Raw genomic sequence first — 21,427 nt, 5'->3', positions numbered from 1 at the left:
GTGATTATTTCAGGGCTGAGCATCCACGAACCAACAAGCAGCTCTTCATACTACAAGCACTTGTGACTACAGGTCTGTTTGCTCTATGCTCACACTAAGTTAGGATTAATTTTGTTACCAAGAGTTATTTTGTGACAGTTTGGATGTTTGACAGTGTTGACACAAGCTGTTAAGGTATAAATACAACTGTATTTCAGCAGATTATAGTTTTGATAGAAAGATGAAGAGAGAAGCACAGGCACCCGCTCAACCATCTGCATGTCACTGTCTCACATAATTTTTTGTGGTACCAGGGTCTGTGTGTACCAGTGATTGCCACTCTAGAAAATGGTGGAAGCACCTTTCTAAAATTTTTACCTGACAGCATCAAGGGATAACTGGAAGGTAGTGCCACCCAGTTTTCCTTGATGCTATAAAAAGTAGATTTTTCTTATATATTATTATTATAAGAACAATAATATTTGGAGAACATTTCAGGAGGAAAGCATTGGAAAACCCACTCTGTTCAAATTCAGCTAATATAGGGAGAAAATATATATGAGGTACATTATAAAGGAAATAGAAATACAAAGACTTAATGGTGCTTCCAATAAATAACAACCTGCAAGTTTTCTAGCTTATCTATCTACTCCAGAATTATAAAAATTCTTTACTACACATATTGCTTCATATAATATAATAAAAGTTTAGAGTGACATAAATATTTCTATTACTTCTTCAGCCAAAAATGGTCTAGTTCCCTCTCTGATAGATTCTGCAACTACCGATGACAGGGCATGACAGTGATCAGCAAATCTAGATTCTACCTCCTTGTGAGTTATCAGTTCAATGGCGCATGCTATCTTAGGTGTGTGCCAACAGGTTGGGTCCACGTCCCATAATAAGCAACGACTAGGAATATCTATTACTATTAAATGTAAGTATCTTAGAGTTATATTAGGATGTCACCCTAAGTAGGACAAGATTTGCCTTCATCCAAAGAACAAAAAATCAAATCAAATCCATTCATTTGATTCTGGGTGAGTACAAAGACACCAACTCTAATAGTCTAAGGAAACTTAGCAGGAACAAAGCAGGGCATACTTCCATCAGAAGTTTAGGTTAATTTAAACGAACAATGGCATTTTATGTGATAGTTTTTATAATATCAACTTTAAGTTCTGAAATTTACCTTTTGAAGTAAGAGCAATCAGAGGTAGTTACAGAATCGGGTGATGAGGTGAGAAACATTTGAACACTTGATTAGTCAGACATTATATAGACTGCTTAAACAGAAAATAATGGAATCCGGGAGGTTACTGTCTGCTAAAATACAGTAAAGAAGCAGGGAGTATTAATTATGAGGATTAGAAGTACAGAATAAGAGAAATAGAATTAAGGAAATTTTGACAACATTTAATAATTGGATAAACGTTAAATATATTTTATATATTTATATGTAATATTTATATATATTTAAATGTAAGATATGTAGATAGGTTATGTTTTTTTAATTTCAGTCTATATTTTCAATATGTGTCATTCTTGCTGTTTAATTTGGAAGGAGGAAATGGAAGGGAGAAATGTTATAATTGTATTGCAATCAAGAAATAAACATAATAATAAAAACTAGAAATATTTCTATAAGACTGAAATTTACTCAACGTCCAGAACAAACCTGGCGGTATGTCAAAAAAAGTTTTGTCAGATACAAAATATTGCCTGGAAATGAGAAAAATCACACAGAAATGTGTTCATTAACACATGAATAGTTCTCATGTGGGATAGTGCTGTCATTATTATTTTTTTATTAAAAATTTCCACCTCCAGCCCTCCTCCCATGTCTCTCCCCCTCCCCCACTTCCCCTCTCCCTCCCTTCCCAGTACAAAGAGCAGTCAGGGTTCCCTGCCCTGTGGAAAGTCCAAGGTCCTCCCCCCTCCATCCAGGTCCAGGAAGGTGAGCATCCAAACAGACTAGGCTCCCACAAAGCCAGTACATGCAGTAGAATCAAAACCCAGTGCCCTTGTCCTTGGCTTCTCAGTCAGCCCTCATTTTCATCCACATTCAGAGTCTGGTTTGATCACATGCTCCATCAGTTCCAGTCCAGCTGGCCTTGGTGAGCTCCCATTAGATCAGCCCCACCATCTCGTGGCAATATTTTTTAACAAAATAACAATTCTTCATTCATTTGCAATCTTTTACCTTGGTCATTTTCTCTAGTGTGAAGTTAATCTTCACACTAGAAGTGGAACAATTCACACCAGAGTGTTATGTCCTGTCCCAATGAATAAATAAATGAATGAATAAATGAATGAATTTGAAACATACACTTTTAATGATCTGTGTAGATCTAAGGACTCTGGATATTTCAGAAATGGAAAGCGTGAAGTAGATTATTTTTCTTTGTCAGAAATATGACCACCCCTAAAAGATTTGGTCTTTTAAACTTACAGAGGTATATTTGGTATACTTGCAATAAACTTGAGGACAAAGGAGGAACATTAAACTTAAAAGGAATTAAAAAGTTGCTCAACTTGTGAACTCTCAAAGATGTGAATCATTGGCACTCTCTTATTAGTTTATTGTGACAAAAATGTTTTTTTTTTCTTTTACCCAAGGCGAAGAAGAATATAAAGCAGACAAAACACTTATTGTATATCTGAAAATTTTCTACTTTGAAAAAGTTAGTGAAAGTAATCTGGGAGAAAAACAAAACAAAACTCAGACTCTCTTAACAGACTAGAAACAAATACTGCCTACAGGAAGGATAGTTTGCCTGTACAGTGAGCTGGAACTAAAAGAATAAACCCCCCAAAAGCACAAAAGTCTGCACAATTTTCAATTAGCGTGAGGGATTTTAGGAAATGAGATTTGGAGGAAAAACAATTGAAATATATTTCCTCTTGGGAACAAACCATATTCTCTACCAAGAACTGCATTTTTGTCAAACAGGAAAAATTGCTCAGATAACCACAATGTCCTTGTTCTCACTCTCAAGCACAAAATAAACATCTGTCTGATAGATCATTTCACCTGGGTGAAGGAATCCAGCCACACTTAGCAGGCAATCCTATTTCTACATCGCGCCCAGGACTGTTTGGAGCACAGAGTCTATGACAGGCAGCCAGTTAAATAGGGATTAGTGTGGCGGTTGAACAATAATTCAAATCCAAGTGAACATGAAACCTTAAAAGCCAAAATCACTCCATCTTTCCTGTTCTGGTTCACCAGTCTATTTCAAGGCAGCGTAAGAAAGTCCACCTTCTAGAAATTATAGAGTAACTTCAGCTTTCAAATAGGGTGTTATAACTATTATAAATAAGACCTTTTATATTAGTATCCCATTATCACTCAAGTTGGTCTTCTCATATTTGCAAATTTTTTTGCATATTCACTATAATTGTATTAAGATAAATGGAGAAGACTGGGTGTGGACAGGGAAACTAAGATAGTCCCTCATACAGTTGGTAATGAACCACTCTGAGATGAAAAGACTATATCATAAGTTTTATTAAATATATAACAGGAATTTATCCCACATAGATTTTATCAAGTCTCACCCTACAATAGAATAATGCCTTCTGTGTATTCTAGATCTCTGGGCTCTTCACATTCATATGTCCCAGGAAACTGCTCAATATTATATGCCATATTGAGTATTTTAGAACCTGAATTATATTGACTTATTTATATGTTTTTTTAAAGAGCCTACAAATCACAATCCAAGAGAACCTAGACAACAATGAGGATCCTAAGAGAGAGATACATGATTTAATCTGCATGGGAAGTAGAAAAAGACACAATCTTCTGAGTAAATTGGGAGCATACGGACCTTGGGAGGGGGTTGAAAGTGAAGGGAGAGGCAGGGAGGGGAGTAGAGAAAAATATAGAGCTCAATAAAAATCAATAAAAAAAATAAGACTTGTCATTCATGCACAGAAGTCTAATTGTTGACAATAAATATAAAGTTGGATGTATAATGGAACCAGAATGGTACAAAATAATCAAGGGGGCGTGAAATAGAGAAATAAGTAGGTATTTATTAGATTAATGTCAAAAAACAACTAGATGGATTCACTTATGTAAACATCAAGGAAACATCATAAGTGTTCCAAAACTGCGCTTGCTAAAAAGCAAGACACATCTGAGCCTAAATCTTTAGATAATCCTGCTGTCTGAAGAACGAGTAATCGTTGCTTTCCACTTTTAACACATGCCAGCACAGAGCAGCCTCGTCAGGGCACATTCTACTTGCTGCACTGCCCAAATTATTTTTTTTTATCTTAGAACATTTTAGAGTAGAAACAGTTACATTTTGAAACTCGTGGAATACATACACTGAGACAAATAGGCGCAGGCTAGTCAGATGAGTGAGATGGGTATGTGTGAAGTCTAATGTAACTCTAACAAAAGTAAATGAAATCTTTGTACCTCCTGAAGCATTACAATTTATAGTGATATTTCATTTGTATTTAAATAAATCATGCTTGTCTGAGAAAATCAGAGAGTAAAACAGCCCCACTGGTCAGCCTTAAAGACCAGGCAGTGGTGATACACACCTTTAATCCCAGCCCCAGAGAGGAATATAAATCAGGAGGAGACTCAATAACAGTCTCATTCTGAGATTCCTAGAGGCAGGATTGCCACTTTAGAACTAAGGTAGAAGTAAGAGCCAGTGGCTGGCTGCTTTGTTTCTCTGACCTTCAGGCTGAACCCCAATGTCTGTCTCTGGGTTTTTATTAATTGTGCTACAGTAATGGGGTTGTGGCAGTGGGTCACAAAGGATGTAGTTCGTATTTATTTCTACAATATTTACAAGTTCACCCTAGTAACTAAGAAGAACTCAACACAGTCATATAAATATTTATTGGTCATTCTTTACTTAGGCTTTATCAAATTTTAGAACACAAAAAAGCTGGAGTATGATTTGGCATCAACAACTTTAATTTCTATTATGAGTAACATATTTTCTGCCCAAAGAACAGACATCTGAAAACCACACTGATGTGTAGTAAAGAATATTAAAGACTAACACTAATCAGACTTAGCACAGAAAAATTATGTGAACAACCACAATAAATAATTATATAACCTGCCAACAATTTGGAAAATTACTCAATAATGACATTAATACTTCCAGATACAATAGGCGTTAAAAACCTTGGGCTCAATGTGGAAATGTATTTATTTATTACTATTCATGGGAGACTAGTCCCAGTATGCCTGTGAATCAAAAGTAGATTTTTTTATAAGTCCCTTCTATAAAATTTACATTTACTTATAAGATTTACATTTAAATATAATCTATGGATAGCCTCTCATAGTTATTAAACAATATCTAGATAACATGAATTACAGAGTATGAAAGCACTATATACATGGTTAATGTGGTCTGCTGTTTAAAAAGTGGTAATAAGAAAAAAGTTCCATACATGTTCAGTACTAATCAAGCTATTTTACAATATTATTTATCTACATTTGGTTGATTATGCAGATACAGAACAAAAGCGGTACTCATTTCAGTAAATAGTATTTATTGATGCCTACTGAGAGCTGCATTGTTTTCTACTATTTTATGAATTATACATTAGTGTATAAATTACAACAAAACCTTCACTTCTTATAAGCTACCTTTTTACAAGTAGAAGAAAATTTCTTTATTGATTTTATTGAGCTCTACATTTTTCTCTGCTCCCCTCCCTGCCTTTCTCTTCCCTTTCCACCCTCTCCCATGGTCCCTTTGCTTCCATTTACTCAGGAGACTGTGTCTTTGTCTACTTCCCATGCAGATTAGATCATGTATCTCTCTCTTAAGCAATGTATCTCATTGTTGTCTAGGTTCTCTTGGTTAGCAATTTGTAGGCTCATTTAAAAAACATATAAATAAGTCAATATAATGGAGGTTCTAAAATAGTCAATATGGCACATAATATTGAGCAGTTTCCTGGGACATATGAATGTGAAGAGCCCAGAGATCTAGAATACACAGAAGGCATTATTCTATTGTAGGGTGAGACTTGAGAAAATCTGAATGAATACAGTAGTTAGTAGGATGGATGGAGAGATGGGAGGGCTTCCCATCTCCAAAGGCTCTAAAGCTGAAGCACACAGAGTGAGTTCAAGGAGAGAAAGTCACCCAGATGCAGAAGCATCGCTTGTAGATAACAAAGACAAGAGGAGGAGATAAGAATGTTCAAACTTTGGGGAGAGTCTGCCAAGACCCTGGAAAACCATCATGAGCAATGGCTTCTACATCCATAGAAATATATATATATATATGTATATACACATACATATATATACATACATATATATTGCAGTTTACTGATATGTTTCTACACAGAATCACATGTAGTTCCAATGGCCTCAAACTGTCTAAATAACTGTCCTATATGGGTCTCCTAATATAACTTCAAACTCCTCATCCCTTGGCCTCTCTCTACCTTCCATGTACTGCATATTTGGAACATAGCAATGCAGTAACAGTCATAATCTAAAAAGGATTAATAATATGAACAAAATATTCTTTTACTTATGTCAAATAAAGTTAGAAACTATTTATTGCAAGGATTAATTTAGTGCTAAAACAATCATCTCAGAAAAAGCCAACAATGATAATTTAAAAGTGAGACAGGAAGAGTTTCACATAAAAATGGAAAACAAATGAAACAGACTATTCATGGAATCAGCAAACAGTTTTGTCAAATGCCTGCCAAAATAAAATTCTAGATCATTCTGATAATTTAGTGGATTAAATTAAGGATTGTGATAAATTAATGAGACACAATACCTTGATAGATTGTTATCACCAAACCTCCTTTATAAAATAAATAAATAAATAAACCTGTGAGGCATTTGAAATACATTAAAAATTCAAGCAAATTAGAAAAATTTCATCCATAAGTAAGTGAATTTAGGTCCTTAAAACATAAATTATCTTAAATGATTTCTGACAGGAAAATATGGATAAGGGGTTTGCTAATCATTTCATGTTGCACAAGTAATCTACTTGAAATTTTAAGGAGCAGAATAAATGTGGTATAGGTCTTATCTTTATTTTCCTCAAAAAATAGTCAAATAAAAATGTCCTTTTAATATTTACTGTGAAGAGAACAAAAAAAATAAAACAAGAAGAGGATTGATTGCCTGAGTGTCTGGCAAGATGGGATTGCTTTCCTTCATCTACATTTGTGCAAATTAGATGCACAAAGTATACCAACAACTCTATATTTCTCTAAATCTCTGATTATAATTACATGAGTATCTCATGTTCTTAAATACTTTTTGAAGAAGTAATTCATAATAAACAGTAGCAAAGCTAAGGTTTCTTTCAACCTTGAAATTTTAGTTAACATCTGCCAGACACTTCTTAATAGCCCCAATTTTTGCTATGTTCTTTTCTTTAAATACAGTTACTCCTTGGGTAGCTTAAGTACATACCATGTTTGAAATGGGATGTTCCATCATTTTAGTTACTGGCACATCAATTCCATCATAATTCAAAATAACCAAAAGGAGGACCTTATTACCTGGAAGTGTGGAAAAGATTAATTCTAAAGTGAAAAAAGGTATACATTTCAAAAGAAGCAAACATGGGATTGTTAAGCTCAAATCAACATTTTTATCGTGTTTACTACAATGTAAACTATTTTTAGTGTCCATTTTTTATATCCAGGTCTTACTGTGACGTGTAGGTCTACACTTTTTGAACACATATTCAGAAGCTATTTATATATTTTCTGACACATTTTTGCAAAAACTAAGTGAAAATATGAACACTATAAGAGAGTACAAAACACGATTTAGTAAGTTGATTCTACTTACGAAATAATTTGCTCACAACCATATATAAACATAAATTTCATAAGCAATGCGATAACTGCTTTAGCATGCCATTTTCATATAACTTGATACTCTTTTTGATAGCCAGTAGCTACATAGCGAAAATAAACTGACCAGTTTTAACTGTGTTACTTTGAATTAGGGATTTGTTTCTTAGCCAAACCAATCATAATGTAATCATGAGAGAGATGGATCCATTCCTCTGTCTCCATGTTTCCTGTAGGCATATTTCACCCTTTAAACTTTTCAACATGTAACTTTATAATATCTTACAAGTGTCTGTGGTTGTGGCTTTTGGACGGTGATCTGTATGGTTTGGGTGAATTTAAATTCTCTCCCTTAAATCCTCCCCAACAATTTTGCATTTTCCAAGGAAGACTGATGTTATAGTAAGATGTGTATTCCTGTAGAGGGTTGCCTGCCAAGTTATCTGAATTTCCTCTCTTCCCACCATGATATAATTTGAAAGGATATTGTGTAATGAACCATGGCATAGTAAAGGCTGGGATGACCTTATGAATGGGCAATGGGAAGGGAATTAAGTAAAGGAAGAAACATGAACATCCTGTACTTAAATGTCACACAGTGAACTTATCGCCCGATTTGAAACATCATGTTCAATTAAGATTTCTAAGACTTCGATCACACAGGCACTTGCAAAATTACATACCTTTGAGAGAGCTTTTGACATAAATTTAACTCAAATGATTACTAAAAAGACTGGACTACAATCAGGTTACATCTTGATAGGGTTGAGAATACCTGTGAAACTTTTTCAGCCACATGGAGAACTACTGGAGTAACTAAAGTTGCAAAGAACTTTGTAAACTCAAAGAGGACTCCATTTGTTGAAAAATAAAAGAAAGTAAAAGAATTATCCTCAATGAATGCTGAGAGCCTCAATTATCTGTGGGTTTTAGGCATAATTATTAAAAATGCAATCATTCATAAACTATAGTGGTTTAGGAAAACAGCAATATAATAGGTTCTCCTCTGGGATCCATGTTCTCACTAGCCATGAGTAGTTTGCTAGATTTTTAGTACCTGGTATGAATTTCCTCTTATTGAATGAGCCTTAATTACAATTAGACCATTAGACAGCTTTTGGCGATCCTTAAGATGAAAACGTCACCAGAAAACAATATGGAATAATGTGTCTGGACAGTCATTTTTATGATTTATAAGCTCTATAGATGGGTAAGATGATGAATGTTTGTCTCCCTTGGAAGCTTGCATAGCTATTTCCTACTCTCTAAGAGCTAGTTCTTGGGGAAGAGTTTTCTAGATCGTGATCAGCTTGGTTCCTCTAAGTCCTGTGTCTAAAGTCTGTGGTTTTAGCAACCAGATTTTACTTTAAGTTCTCGGAAGTAGACAAAGGAAAAAGCTTCTTTGTGCAACAGATGGAGACTACTAGAGAAATCCACTGCTGATTAAATGCGGAGAATAAGAGATAATGGTGTGCCCAATATGATACACCTGTAAAGCAACCACGGCCCCTGAGACTCTGAGAAAACAGCAGAAGAGGGAGTAGCAATATAGCCAGAGCAAGAGTGCTAAAATTTCTGCTGAAAGATCGATTCTTTTTCTTCTCTACATGACAAGGAAGTTGCACCAGTGAAATCTCAAAAATACAGTTTTGTAAACAATTCCTATGTAGTAAAAATACCCGTTGCTAGTGTGGATAGAGGAAATTTCAAAAGGTCCCAATCTTAGATAAGACACTATAGGCAATCAATGCGATCAATCATTGCTGAGAGAGAGAGAATCTATTTTCTTCAAAGTGGCACTTCCTGGAAGGCTGTCCAATCCCAGGGGTCAGTTCTAAACACATCAACATATAAGCAGCACTAAATTGAGTAGGAACACACGCACGTGTGCGCACGTGCACACACACACACACACACACACACACTTTAATAATAACTAAAGAAGCCATAAATTTGAAAGGGAAAGGGGAGAACATGGGAAAAGTTGAACAGAAAGAGAAAGAAGTGGAAATGGTTCAAATAGAGTACACATGCATGAAATAAATTAACTACAAAATTAAATTAAAGAGAAAACAAATACTGTCAAAATAACGATGAGGACAATCCTCGTTCACTTCATTTAGTCCATTAAAGGCAAGGCTGACCTAAAGTTAGCTCATACTTCAAGACCATTAACATGATTCTGTTGTGGGAGACAAATTATCTACTACAAAGAAAGACTAAAAATGCCATTTCCTGAGCCAAAACATTGCCAAAAATTATTAATTTATTCATTCATCCATGTATTGAAATGTAAATAAGTAGGCCACAGTCAACCTTGGGTAGAAGAATATAATAATGAACTAACTACTCATGGCCAATTTGCTGAAGTAAATTAAACTCCAGTGGGAGAGATAAGGAAAACGATTAAAAAAGGAATAGGAGGTGGCTGAAGGAGCTATAAGATGTTATGATAGTTTGTGAGCATGGGAAAGGAATTGTTTGACTAAGAGAATTTTAAAAAACGTTCTTCATAGGCAAAAGCATATTTGTAGTGAACTGCTGTGAAAGCAGACACCTTTCAACAAATGATCCTAGTGAGTGAAGAAATGGTATCTAGGAGAGAGCTATAGGATTACTTTTGTTGGCATGAAGATTAACCCAAATGGAATAAATCCTCCTGGAAAATTAAGATTTATTTTGTTGCAGAAGAGAGACATATTCATTGTGTCAACAATGGGAAATGGACAGATAGATTTAGCCAAGTTCCCAAGTCCATTTTCATTTGAGCCTTATATTTTTTTTATCTTCAGAACACGAAGATGAAAATGGACTGTTTATAACTTATTCCTATGTCTATGATGTCTATGATGGCATAGAATCTGTGTTCAGTCTCATGTTTTCTAGGGGAAAACTTACTAACTTGAATAATATTTACTGCCTGAATGGTAACTAGAGCTACCTTACCAATAACCACATGGCCATCTCTTTCTCCATAGCTTTGCAATGACTAGAAAATATTCTTCATGGACCCATTTGTTAGAACAAATGCTCCTCATTTGGCGACACTTCTTTTGAAGAATGTGGAACTTTCAAGAAGTGGTCACCAGCTAGAGGAATTTGGTCACTACAGGATGAAAAGAAAAAAAAAATTTGAGACTTTCAAGCATTTTGGTATAATTTTACTCCAGTACATATTTTGCTTTCGTTTTTGTTTCTTTTTCCTTACAGCCTAAACTATTTTTCTTCCTTCAGTGAATGAAATATTTTTATGAGAAAAAAAGAAGTAGGCAAATAAATTTTGTAGCTGTAATTTTTTCCCAGGCCATTCTCTTTTGCCTGGATATGAATGCCCACAGTTCAAATGGCCAACAGCCATTACAGATGTGTTATTTTCTCTGGTTATCTCCTGAACGTCAAATTACTTATCCTTATTTTACATATTAAAAAGAATCATAGAGAATTAAAGAACCAAACTACCCCACACCATTTCTACTCAAATCCAAATACAAGTGAAGTTGGTCTGCTTGGGCCCAGGTTTCCTTAATGGGGCTTATAACCCCCATCTTTTCAGCTATCTCTACTCCATGAATAATTGTGACCCTGAAATCTCTTAATTTTTAAAATACACCTTTACTATTTGTAATGATTTGAACATTGTAGACGTCCTCAGCACTGAAGTTTTGAGAAGCCATTTACATATTTCATAGACATAACTGTGGGCACTTGAAAAGAAAAGTACTTTCAATAGGTTTAATACTTTTCTTTCAAACTACAGTTACTAATAAAGAGTTGTCAATTACTGAATGTATTGAGAGCCTTATCATATATAAGATATAATTTAAACCCATTTTGCTTATTCCATTTCACTATAAAATATGAGGGGAAATGTTAAATGGACGTCCTCTTTCCCTGACAGACTTACTTTACAAAGAGAATTAATTTGTCGGTATAGATGTTCAGAAGTGAGAAATCCTGGTCCTTCTGTTGATCACAGAGTCTCATATTGTGCACATCTTTACCCACTGTGTTTTGTGTTTGCTTTCTTTAGGACCCACAGATGCTAAGCTACTTTCACAGTTTCAATAGCATTCATCATTAAAATATTCATTGCCTATTTCCCCTGCTCTTGTAATAGCGTAGGACTAACAGTGACGGATTACAAGGGGCTAAAATACCTACGCTCTGGTGATTTATACAGTGTCATTGTAAGCATGAGACAATTACTCCCCCCAGTGAAGAAACTACCAAATACAAGCTTAATTAAAAGCAAATTTCATGGCAACTAGGATGAGAACATTTTAAACATTCAGTGGGGGAATATAATATTTTGGAGTTAAATTGCAAGGATAAGTAAACATATACACTGGGAGCGCTAGTGGCTTTGGTCCTATATTCATTTCCATTTTAAGTAACATTTAAAAATTTTAGTATCATTGTAAGTAATTACCTGTCACTTGAAGAACTACTGAGTTTCAATTAGTATTGCATCTGATAAGGCTTTGGAGAGAAGTTGTTTTCTGCTTCTCGAAATGTCAGGATGTGCTTCAAACCGACCACAAGAATAGCAAGTTAATTGGTTTTAGTTTTCCTATTTTTGTTCTCATTGTTAATCACTTTCCTAGTGTCCTTTGTGTGCTTCTGCTTTCAATCTTTTTTTTCATCCTGTATAAGCATACTATCATCATTAGTTACAAAACAAAAGATATCCTGGACTAAACAAAGGAGAATTTAAAAGTATCATGAGAAAATTTGAGTATAGCAACTGTTAGTCTATGTTCAAGCCTCAATGAGACTAAATGAAATACGAAACAAGAAAAATCACTTAGTCCAAAAATCTTTATTAATAAATCAAGAGAAATCAAGTGTGCATGAAAAGCTGCAGGTCATATTTCTGTGTTCCACGATACAAGATTTACTACCTGTGTAATTGTTCTACCGTGGAGGATATGCATTTGTGCAAATGTTATAAATTATTATAAAGCATACACTATAAAATCTCTTCACATTTCCCCCCTTAATGATTTCCCACTTGGAGAGAAAGTCCCTGACTCACATATCCCCTCATATAAAGTAATCCGCTTAGATCACGGCAATAAGGGACATATTAACCCACTTCAATTATTCTTTAACCATGTATTAGCATGAATGCAAGGTTCATGAGTAATAAAGATATAATACAAACAAGAAACTCTCAAAGTTTTAAACTAAGTAGAAAAGGAAAGATAGGACACACTGCTACTGTGGCCTACTAATTACAAAATTACCTAATGGGAGTACATCTCATTTCAAAAACATGGCTGGCTAACACTTCTTTTTCTCCCTGGTTACAGAATCTTTTCTTTTCCAAAACCTAATTTAATCAAGTTATTCTTTAAATGGACATTTGTTCTTCCATGTAAAAACCATGAATAATGGCTATCTTATAGGAGTTCTTTGATACTATGCCTGCAATAGTGGGGGAACTCAGTAAATGAGAGCTACCAGTTGATACCATGATTTATTCTCTATTTATTCCTTTTATAATAATCCTCATATTACAGGAATAATGGCATATTGAAAATAAGCTTGGCACTCAAATAGATTCAGTAGTAGGCTCTAAAAAATATTTAGTGATGTTTAAAAATACTCATACCAAGTAATGTCCATGATAATTGAAAATGAGTAAGAGGCAATTCATCAATACATGCTAATATGTGATTTTGAGGCACTCATCTCAAACAACAAAATATAGCTAGCACACAATTCTTGCTTATAAAAATGTCAAAGAGAAAGTAAAAGGAGAAAATGTGTTCTATCCTATTTCAGATTCTATAGTAGAGATTACACCCATTTCTCGTAAAATCTATGTATCCTCTCTTTCTCTATACACACATATATATGCGTTTATATATACACATATATTATGTATGTAATTTGTTTATCAATTAACTATACATTTTTATATAAATGCATATATGTTTTTATATTATAAACTATATGCCTTCTCTAATTTATGTTTTCAAAAGCCACAATCAATTTAAAGTTAACACTGACACAGGGATACCTGTGTACCAAAGTACATGAATCCAATATCAAATATTCCTTCATGTTTAAATGTATTTTGCCTACAGCTTTTTACCCATTTTTAGACATATCATAGGCTCCTTTTTCATATTGAGTTTTCTTTGGAATTTAATTTGATATGTTCTGATAATCTTAACCACGTCTCACAAATCCTCCCATATCTACCCCATCAATTTCCCTGCTTACACAATTTTGTGCTCAGTTTATTTTTTTTTTCATATAGGCTCGAAGTAGGACTTAATATCTTCCCCATCTCTCTATACTGAGATTTGGTCTGTCTGGAGCTTGAACAATTCCTTGTGTGCTATTACCATAACTGTGAGCTCATATGTGCTGCTGTCCTCCTGTGTAGAGAAAATACTGTTGCTTCGTAATTATCTATAACCTCCAGATCTTACATTCTTTCTGTCCTCCATCCATAACCATCTCTCAGTTGTTAGATGAGGAGGTGTGGTAGGTATAGTAAAATTAGATCTGAGCATTCCATGTTTATATTCTCCACTTTGACAAGTTGAGAGACTATTTATTAATCACTATCAGTTGCAAGTAGAGGCCTTTCTGATGTAGATTTAGAAATGCATTAATCTATGATTATAGCATAAGTCTTAAGAAATTGATTTACCCCTATATGCTGTTAGCAAAATAGGTAGTGTCTCCCTTATGGCCTATGACCTGCCTAGCCACAGGTTCTTGGCCTAATAATGGTGTCAGATATGAGTTTTACCTTGTATAATGGGCCTTACATCCAATCAGAAAGTGATTGGTTATCTCCATGATGTTCATGCCACTGAGTAAACATGTGCAGCCACACCAGTTACTACTGTAGCTCTTAGAGATCACAGTTCAATAAGAAGATTAATGATTGTTTTTATCCCAGGGCACATGCATAGCGCCTTTCAGAAATATAAAAGCTTTCGAGTAGACATGAAACTTTTAGGTCAGTACCATCTTGGTATATTCATGTTCTATGACACAAGTATGTGATGTCTTCGGCAATCTGGTCTTGCATTGACAAAGAGGTCTATTGTAACTCGCTGGCTTTAAACTCCAAAGGAAGTAACAATTTCCTAGAACGGGACTTTTTATTTGTTATCTTGTGATGCCCAGTAGACGTATTGTCAACCCATTGTTGGATACTTCCATTTTATATATTTTTTCATATAGACGGAATCTACAGTAGTAGGTTTCCATATGACTTTTCAAAGGGTTTTAAGTATAATCCAATTAACTATTGATTTTTTTTCCTGGCTGGCTGTTCTCTTTTTTTTTTGGATAACATATATTAAAATAAAACATATATTGGATAACATATATCCCTACAATATTTTCCCCCTAACTTCATGGTAAGAATCGCAATGACCATTGACACAATCACTTCAATCAAGACTAACAGCTGCTATCCTCTGAATTCCTGATGACCATTGATTGATGCTATTATGTCATTTGACTTGGAGGTAATTTTAAGCAGAAGACAGGAAATGATAGGGCAACAGAGTAAGCTTGTGGCAGAGAATATGCAGGTCATAATGAGATCTAAGGTGGAAAAATGCTTGGTTACATTTCTGAGATTTTTAACACAAACAGGTATTCAGAGGAACAACTGACGAGCAGAAGGGTTGTACTTCTTATAATTCTCAATAGAATATTTTGGTGCATAATTTTATTCCGGTGATGCACAGCAATAGCATCAATATTTTGAATAAATTTTTCAATAATGGTTACCTGTATTGTTGTATGTAGGGAAAATTAAATGGTATGGCTAGAATGCTGAAGCTTTCACTTTTTTTCTTTTCTCATTTTCGTGATATAATTACATATTCTTATTTAAAAATTAAATTAAAATTACTGTTTCTCATAATGATTATGTGAGCTTTATCTTAAGAAATCTGTAACGTTTTTCAGTACATTTACTGAAATTATGGAATTTTAAAAAATGATGTTATCTCCCTTTTAGTCTCATTTGAAATGATTCTATTATTTTCATTTTGGTAGAGACAATAAGGTTAGACTTAGTTGGATAGTCTTATTTATAAGAACAGGAAGGGGAGAAGTGCAGAAACTTGAAAATACATAAAAACAAACAAACGCATAGATTTTAAAGAAAAATGCTTAATGTAACATCTTAATAACAATTTCCCACTTGTAAAAAAAAAGCTGTTCGCTAATTGTGCTTTATGCATTGCATATGAGAGCTATAACATCAAAGGAGTTGAAACTTTCAAAGCCATACCACATTTGAAATTATATCTTAGCTACATTATTATTCAAAAAATTATGTACTCCTAAGAAATGTGTGTTCCTAATAGAATGTATAGCACCTTGATTATAAGTATTAAAAATGTGTATAGTATTTATATACTTCAGTGGCTTGCAATATAAGTAAAAACATTGAGTTAGAAATTTCTACTTAACCTACTGGGGGTTAGAAGATTAAGTGAAAATCTACAAAAATTACAGATAAAGTCTGCAAAGATTTAACCTAATCAAAATCTATGTGTGTTGATAAAGGTGTTTGTGAGCCTTTCTTAATCTCCACTGAAAAAGGGCGCAGACAGAAAAATGAGGTCCGTGTGGTAATGGCACAGCCATGTGGTACTGGTGTCTCTCTGAGTGCATCTGTCTTTATGGAACTTGATCCATTACAATGCACAGGTTTTATATTTCTGTGTTTTACCAAAAATTGAAATTATTGCTTCAAAAAAGATCAAATACTTATAAATGAAACAAAAAAGTAGAGAATGCAAGCTAGTATCTATTATTGTATATGTAACAATGTGTGAGTGGAAGAAGTACAAGGGACCTCGATGAACTGTTGGATTCTGTTGTTTTCCAATTAGAAGAGATATAATGAATTTGCGATGGTATGATAACTTCATGATCATCATTGACCTGTCTGAAAACATTTTTTAAATCTAAGGTATTATAACAACATCAATATTTTCTACTCAGTAGAGATTAACCATCTCATCCACCATGCAATTTTAATATATTTTGGTAAAATAACATTTGCGTCAATAATTGGTTTTATGAGAATGATTAATGCTGTTTAGTAAGATCCACTAAGAATGTATGCAGAGTCAAAGTGGAGTGCAGAAAGAGGGTAGGAGTTATAAAAGTCATTGTCGAGGTGTTTTGGCTATCTTTATAAAAATGGCATGAACGAGCCTGTCTTAAATTTAAAATTTATACATTTTTATTGAGCTTCATATTAACACAATTAGCTATATATATCAAATATATATATGTGTGTGTTTATAAATAAACCCTAATAATTTCGATACACATTGGAGACTCAGCTCCATGAATAAGCTCACTTGCTAAACAGGCATAGAGCCCTAATTTTTGATCTTCAGCACACACATACGAATCTAGCTGTGGTCAGATGCCCATCTGTAACCCTGGAAATGTTGACAACAGAAACAGGACAGCTGGGGTTTGTTAGCTGCCAGCCTAGGCAAAAACACTGAGATCCAAGGTTCAGTTAAAGACCTTGCCTTAATAGAACAAGGTTGAGAGAAACAGAATAGAGTATCTAACACCTTCTTCTGGCCTCTACATGCACAAGTACACACGTGCATATAGAACAGGCATGCATACACCACAAATCTATTCATGAGAAACATTTTGTAAAGTAAGGTGTATTTGAAAATAGTTAATTTAAAGCTAAAATGATAAAACGTGCAAAGAAAAATTGCACAGCATATAAAAATTACAGGAATCAGTATTTTGTAGCAGTCTTAAAGGCTGATATGTCCTAACCTCTTGAAAGTTCCAACGAAGTTACTCTTACATGTGTTGATTATGTTTTACAGGAAAACCATTATACACAATAGGAAAACTTTGTTTAGGAAAAATTCAAAGTAAGTTTAATGTCTATGATATGCATAGTAAACTGTTTTTAAAGTCACTTTAAATGAAGAAAATAGGACATGCAGTATTATTTTAAAATTTGAAAAAAAAATAAAAAAGCAAGATTTTTTCAAAGCAAAAATAGAACGTTAGGTATAAGAGGACCTATTAACAGTAGCTAAAAGCAAAATTGATGACAGTTGAGGTTCCCAGGCCCCTGAACAACTTCTGCTGGGCTGTCTTGAAATTTCAAACAAAAGAGATGTTGGACCACTGGGAAATGAAGGCTAAAGAACCTTCAGTGACTTTCTTTGGGCCAATAAATCAAAATCCTCCTTGCGGAAACACAAGCGTTTTTCTCTGCAGTTCCCCCTGGAAATCCCCCCACTGATCTAGTGGAACTTGCCAGAAGGAGTTTGCATTTCCCCTCTCCCTTCTCTGCTCTATATCCATCATTCTCATGTGCTTGTCCATGCAGCCAGGCTACCCTCCCTTCACCATGATATTCCCCCTGATGTGATGATTCAGATCCTAGGCATCTTTCAAGGTCTCCACACTTCTCCCATCTGCTACCACACCATATCCAACTATCCTAGGCAGAGCTGACCTTTCCTTTCCTCAGCCTCCTGGGTAATTTTCATTTGGTCTGAAACATAACTGGTAATTATTGGAAAATCAGCACCAGCTGTTCAACTGGATGTTTTCAATGGGCCAGCGCAATGAGTGCTGTCACATTTTGGGCTTTTCTGTTCCTTTGCCCTGTCTCAAATGATATTAGTGTATTCCACTGACTAGTCATTTCAGGTCCATTGTGCATGGTGTCCAGTGGAGAAAACTTCACAGGAAACTCATCTAGCACAAGGCCAAATGTCAGTCTTCCTTTCCATTCCAGAACCCCTCAGGGAAAGTTTCTGCAAATGATGCATGGGGAAGAACAGCCCCTTGAGTCCCAGTGTTTGCATTTACCTAGATTGTATTCACAGAATCTTTTCTAAGTCCTTTCAACTGCAAGTCTGCTGTTTTTCCCACTTCTCTGTTTCTTATTTTTCTGAAATCCCTTGCTTCTGTCTTCCCTCCAGATTTCCATAAATTATGAGTTCCCTGAAACTTCAATAAATTGATTGTGCTCAATTAACCTGAATTTCGTTCAGTTATTTATGGCTCAGTACTCTGGGGTGTGCAGGCACTGCACACAGTGTGTAAGTAGCTAGTATTATCTCAGGTCAAAGGGGTAAACCGAGAAAAGCCACTTTTCTGTTTCTGTGTAGCTTCAGTAACTAGGGATGTTTTTAAACAGCAGAAATCAATCCCAGTTAATTCAAGGCAACCTTAGTCATCTCAGTATTCCATTAATCCATTAAAAACCTCACAGGAAAGTTTCTAGTTTGTGGGGATTCTGAAGCACAGGTAAGAAGAGGTATCCATCATTCCAAAATCCATTGGCATGCCTGACTTCTGCCTAGATTCATGGCAGAGTTATAAATGGATCATGGCATCCCAAAATCCATATACTGAATTCCTTACTCCCCAAATTCTTAGAATGTGATGGTATTTAGCAGGCAGGCCTTTAAAGATCTAGACAAATCTAAAACAAGGTTCTTATATTGATCTCTATGTAGCTGATACCTTGCCAAGAAGATGAAACTGGGGATAAACAAAGGCAGCAGTAATCTACCCACCAAGAAGTAAGACTTTATAAAGACATGGCAAGTAACCGCTACCTGCAGGACAAAGACAAAAGCCTCGGCAGATACCAAACCAAACATCAACTTGATTTTGAGGTTACCAGTCTCTAGAACTACAAAAAATGAATCCACTGTTATTTGGGACATAAAGTCTGTAGTATTTTCTCTAGGCATCTGTAGAAACCAACACATGATATTAACCCTACTTTGTTAGTTAAATACTATCATAATATCTGTATATAAAACTTTTAATATTTGGATACTTATTTGACATTGTTTGACAAATCTACTTTTCTTTGAAACCCATGCTCTTAAGCATTATTTGAGGAGCTGGAGAGAAGGCCCCCCCCCAGTTAAAAACAAGTGTTGAGCTTGCAGAAGACCCTGGTTCAATTCTCAGTACCCACATGGTGGTTTGCAAGCATCCCTAACTCTAATTTCAGGGGACCTAATAGCCTCTTTTTACCTCTAAGGTCTCCAGATATTCGTGTGGTGCACATATATCCTTGTAGGTAAAGCACTCCTTTACATAAATTAAAGAAACTTAATCAGTACTTGAAATTGTTTCCCAATAATGAAGTAATTAACTTGGTTCATGCATGCCTCTAAATTATAAATTATGTGTTCAATGCACAACACATAATTTTACTGGATGAATGTTTAGAACCAGTATCATATTGCCAATTGAAACTTTTATTATTTTAGAGTGAATTTATTACTTTCAGTGACTTTCCACTCAGCTTTATGGTTCTATTTGTCTTGTGAAACAGCATCGTATAAGCTGATAAGATGATAACTGGATATGATTCTCACCATATCATACCTTTATACGAAGAAACATTCAAGTCATACCTTTCCCAGCTTGATTTTTATAAAATAACTATGAACACATATGATTTTTTGTATAATGTAAAATATTGATCAGCCTTTAAGCTTTTATATTAAAAAATTGAAGGCAGTAGAATGATGTCCGAATGGTCCCATATATTTTGCTAATTGGCAGAGAACATGGTTAATGTCAGCGTGCAGCAGTGGTGAGATAAAAATCAGTTCAAGTCAGCTTTACTTTTTGTTTTATTTTATAAAGAAGGGGGAATTTTCTGTGAAGTTAAAAAAAAGAGAGAGAATGCTGGTTTTTCCAACTGAGAAATGACACAAATATTACTGGACAGCCAACATCTGGTCCCATTTAAGTCTGTTCTGAACAGGAAAAAAAAATAAAGATTATACCATAGGGAGAAAGCCTTATGCTTGTGGGGAAATGGAGGGGATGACATGGTAGGTCTTTCCCGTGATTAAAAACCTTCCATTTTCACATAGCCTTCCCACAAATAGAGCATTTATTTTTGTTCAGCTTTTGCATTTAATTGTCTAGTGTACCCAATCTCAAGGAAAAAAAATGCTAGAATTCCATTTTCCCTGTGATCAGTGCCAAGTGAAGGTATTAAAACCTTCCCAAATCTTTGGCAAGCTACCTTCAAAGGCCACCATAGGGAAAAGGACAGTAAAGTCACATGAGGGGATTGGGTGACCACAATACCTTTAACGAAAGTATGACAGAAATCTGTTCTTTCAAGGTCAATATATATGGTTACCAGGAAATTTGGTGAAATTAAATTCAGTGGTGTTGCAAGGGCAGATGCTGTGGGTAATAACTTCCATATAAATCAAAGGTGAACTGGAGGTTGCCCGTTTGCCTTTTAAGCATTGTAAAACCTCAGGGTCAGAAGCTGGAGCCATTGTGATGTAGCCACACAGCTGCCGTGCATCTTTGTCAATTTTGCACCTGCCTGGAGAAAGAAGTCACCTCGCCGAGTCATCCAAGTCTAAGGCAAGCCTTAAAGCTGCAGAGCGTAACAGGGGTGTTCTCTATGATCTCATTCCAGTCAACCTACTTAATGTCCACTCTGTGCAGTTATGATCCTCTTTCTGATTCTGCATGACTCCACTAAAAAGCTGTGAGTTATAAACTTTATATCATAGTTACAATATTGTTACTAAAGTTTAAATGAATGTACCGAGGCTGGAAGCCAACTGGC

This window comes from Microtus ochrogaster, linkage group LG7_11 (assembly GCF_000317375.1).
Source record: "Microtus ochrogaster isolate Prairie Vole_2 linkage group LG7_11, MicOch1.0, whole genome shotgun sequence".
Classification (NCBI taxonomy): Eukaryota; Metazoa; Chordata; class Mammalia; order Rodentia; family Cricetidae; genus Microtus; species Microtus ochrogaster.
The sequence above is the reverse complement of the archived record's forward strand: the minus strand, read 5'-3'. Positions refer to the sequence as shown.